The following is a 4,573-nucleotide window of genomic DNA, read 5'->3' as shown; positions in this document are numbered from 1 at the left end:
CTAAACTGATGAGCGGTAAAAGCTTTTAAAGTGTCGCCTATGGCCAATTTTGGGTATGGTAGTTTTCTGCAATTTCGCGGGTGCGCGCAATTTTAAAGCTTGACATGTTTGGTGTCTATTTACCCGACGTGACCCCGACTTTTATATTTTACCAAAAAACTGGTTAATAATAAATGTTTCCTAACATAATGTAAAAAAAACTTTTTTTTTTCAAAATTTTCTGTAATTTTTCCTAATTATAATAAAAAATAAAAACCCCAGTGGTGATTAAATACCACCGAAATAACGCCCTATCTGTCCCCAAAAAATGGTATAAAATTCATTTCAGTACAGCGTTGCATGACGGAATAAACGTCAGTCAAAGTATCGCAGCGCTGAACACTGAAAAATGGCCTGGCCAGGAAGGGGGTCTAAACACCTGGTCTTGAAGTGGTTAAAGTGACAACCATTACTTCCATTAAATTGACACTAAACTCAGGGGCTAAATCTTAAAAATGCAATTATGTACCCTAACTAGTAACAAAAAATGTATCTTATTTGTGTATCACTTGGCTGTAGATCCTCAAATCATCTCTGAATTGGTGCTGACACTGTCCTTCCTTCTGGAGTGTGGCTATGTTTGTTCCCCATGGTCCCTGTGTGAGTTGTAAAGTAGTCCCCGCTCCAAGCTCACTCCTGTGATGGACTACAATCTCATGTTTAGTTTATTAATTTGTATTGTGATTGTAGTCCATCACAGGAGTGAGCTTGGAGCTGTGACTACTTTACAACACACACAGGGACCATGGGGAACAAAGTAGTCACCCTCCAGAAGGAAGGACAGTGTCAGCACCAATTCAGAGATGATCTGAGGATGTACAGCCGAGTGATACACAAATAAGATACATTTTGTTAATAGATAAAGTACATGAATGCATTTTTAGGATTTAACTCCTGAGTTTAGTATCACTTTAAGGTCTGTATTTAACCTCTGTAAAGAACTATTCAGTTCCAGTTTAAAGTTTTCAGCAAAGCTACTTGAAATCTCTCTGAATGCTTTGCAGAAGCTTGCTGTGCACACTGCTCTTCTACAAGCTGAAACCTGTGTTAACAAGGTATTAGTTTCACATAATTTTTGTGATGACAGCTTCCCTTAAGCCCCGTTCACATTGAGCGATTTATCGCGCGGTAATTCCCGCGATATCGCAGCAAATTACCGCGCGATATCGCACTCCAATGCATTTCAATGGGGCAAAGGGTCCTGCTGTCGCGGGTCGTGTGTCGCTACAGCAGGACCCTTTTTGGAGCGGATTTAGCCGCGATTCAAGCTTGCTCAACGCAAGCTTGAACGCGATATCGCGCGGCAAATCTCGCGATGTCGCGCAATATGCAAATCGCGCGACAAACGCGCGATTTGCATATCGCGCAGTGGGAATGGGGCCTTTAGATGAGAAAAGAAACGTTGATTCTCAACACTTTGTATATGAACTGTTAGGGCTTTCCACCTCCTGTCCTGGTTATATATTCGCAGAGTGACCAATTCGTTTGATATGATATGTGAATGGACTGGCTGCAGTGTTAGGTTCTGCTCCGGAGGACCTACAGATGATAATTTACAGGATTTCAGTTCTGAAGCTGCCACTGCTGACTTTTCCTTCTGACAGTTTTAGCTGTCTGGTTATCATGGTGATCCAAGTCCTTTAATATGTTCCTGGATGTTGACACGGAAAAAGTATGCAGATCCAGAGTTCTGACTTCCCCTGCTGCATGCTTGTTTCAGGCCAGTGGCTCAGAATAAAATGAAAGCCAGAGACACCCAGGAAACCAACATTTTGAGAAAGATTTTATGCAGCCTCTGTATTTCTTTCAGTACAGGCTTCTGGTGAAAGAGGGAAGATGAAAGAACAGAGTGCCTCGTAATAAACTGGAAAATCTCTTTTATTTTAGAGGGTTATTAAGAAACACAAAAGATTGTGATTGGATATTCATTAAAGAATCATTAAATGTAATAGATAAAGTACATGAATGCATTTTTAGGATTTAACTCCTGAGTTTAGTATCACTTTAAGGTCTGTATTTAACCTCTGTAAAGAACTATTCAGTTCCAGTTTAAAGTTTTCAGCAAAGCTACTTGAAATCTCTCTGAATGCTTTGCAGAAGCTTGCTGTGCACACTGCTCTTCTACAAGCTGAAACCTGTGTTAACAAGGTATTAGTTTCACATAATTTTTGTGATGACAGCTTCCCTTAAGCCCCGTTCACATTGAGCGATTTATCGCGCGGTAATTCCCGCGATATCGCAGCAAATTACCGCGCGATATCGCACTCCAATGCATTTCAATGGGGCAAAGGGTCCTGCTGTCGCGGGTCGTGTGTCGCTACAGCAGGACCCTTTTTGGAGCGGATTTAGCCGCGATTCAAGCTTGCTCAACGCAAGCTTGAACGCGATATCGCGCGGCAAATCTCGCGATGTCGCGCAATATGCAAATCGCGCGACAAACGCGCGATTTGCATATCGCGCAGTGGGAATGGGGCCTTTAGATGAGAAAAGAAACGTTGATTCTCAACACTTTGTATATGAACTGTTAGGGCTTTCCACCTCCTGTCCTGGTTATATATTCGCAGAGTGACCAATTCGTTTGATATGATATGTGAATGGACTGGCTGCAGTGTTAGGTTCTGCTCCGGAGGACCTACAGATGATAATTTACAGGATTTCAGTTCTGAAGCTGCCACTGCTGACTTTTCCTTCTGACAGTTTTAGCTGTCTGGTTATCATGGTGATCCAAGTCCTTTAATATGTTCCTGGATGTTGACACGGAAAAAGTATGCAGATCCAGAGTTCTGACTTCCCCTGCTGCATGCTTGTTTCAGGCCAGTGGCTCAGAATAAAATGAAAGCCAGAGACACCCAGGAAACCAACATTTTGAGAAAGATTTTATGCAGCCTCTGTATTTCTTTCAGTACAGGCTTCTGGTGAAAGAGGGAAGATGAAAGAACAGAGTGCCTCGTAATAAACTGGAAAATCTCTTTTATTTTAGAGGGTTATTAAGAAACACAAAAGATTGTGATTGGATATTCATTAAAGAATCATTAAATGTGCAGTATTTTTAAATGCAACGGGTCTAAGTAGCTAAATCTGTCTTGGTATCGGCTTCCTGTAATCCCCTGTACAGCAGTATTCATACTAGGAGAGGGAAGGCAGCACTAGGGGCCAGTCTGGCTCTGTTGCAGTGCATAGAGTGATGGTTTCGGGCTGCTTCATATTTTTAGCTAGAAGGGAGTTGTTGATAAAGGTGTGGGGCCACTTCAATGTAGGCCAGAGCCCTGGCGATCTGGATCACAGAATCATCTGGACAGAATGACATTTCCTTTTGACCCATAGAAGTATTTCAATGTATATTTTGCTGCCTGCCTGGAGTTCAGCTTTCAATATGGAATTGTACATGCTGTTCAGTATGTATTAGCTTAAAAATGGCCTCAACAGCGATAGCTAGAGCAATAGGACAGTGTAGTTCTCTAACAGATGATCTGTGAACCCCTAGGATTATAGTGACTACACAAGAGCTGGGTTTTCTTTTTTTCATAGCAGCCATTTCCATTCCAGCTGCCATTTTCAAGCCTGTACTGAAAAAATGACAAGTGGATTGTTAGAAACGCTATTTATTTTTGACACTTTTGCTAGATAAGGTCCATTTACGTTTTATTCAAAATAAATTGAATTATTTTTTAGAAAACATAACTGGATTGTTATATGGTGTTCAGTTAAAAAAATAATCTGGATTTGTCCAAGCTTTTTTTGTTTGGAGCGATGACATTGGTGGTTACAGAGATTCGGCAGATGGAAAAGAAACCGTTTCATACCGAGGATTTCCACTATTTAACAACTCCCTTAGCGGGGCCAAACAGGAGCCACATTGTTATTACTCAGGGGGCTCAACATGACTGTAGAGGAAACCAAGTAAAGGAAAAGTGTCAAAGTGGAGTTACCAAGAAAATAATCATACTCTGATTGTGGCATGCCCACTAATGGGTTGTTCCAATTCTCCTATGTTCAAAAACAGCAAAAACTGCCATCTAGAAGAGACTGTATTGTATATTTCTGCATATGTATATACATATATCTAGATTCATGCTTATGTGTCTGGATATATTTTCTGTGTATTAATCTTTACATATACTCACACATACTGTATGTGTGAATATATATGCATGTGCCTGTATATATATTGTACATATGTATGTATGTGTGTGTATATACGTGTGTGATTGTACATAAACATAGTTCCACAAGGACAACACAGCCATCTTTGGGATGTATATCTAAATGTAATAAATGAACTACTTGCACCTGATATTTTTATATAGTTTTACACCTCATTTTCAGAAGCTCTCCATGTTCATTTTACCTGCTGGGGCCTTCAGGCCTCTTTTCTCATACTGAGGCTGTAATTAAATGACAAAGAATATGGTTTGTGTGGATTTGATTACCGGGAATATACACGTGTATATATGTAATATTGATTCTGGCCTAGAACGGTGGACTGTCAAACTAACTTTTTTTTTTTTTTTTTCTTTCCATGTCCTATTGGGGA

Source organism: Nanorana parkeri, unplaced genomic scaffold (genome assembly GCF_000935625.1).
Source record: "Nanorana parkeri isolate BGI_ZX_2015 unplaced genomic scaffold, ASM93562v1 scaffold229, whole genome shotgun sequence".
Lineage (NCBI taxonomy): Eukaryota > Metazoa > Chordata > Amphibia > Anura > Dicroglossidae > Nanorana > Nanorana parkeri.
This window is presented reverse-complemented; position numbering follows the sequence as displayed.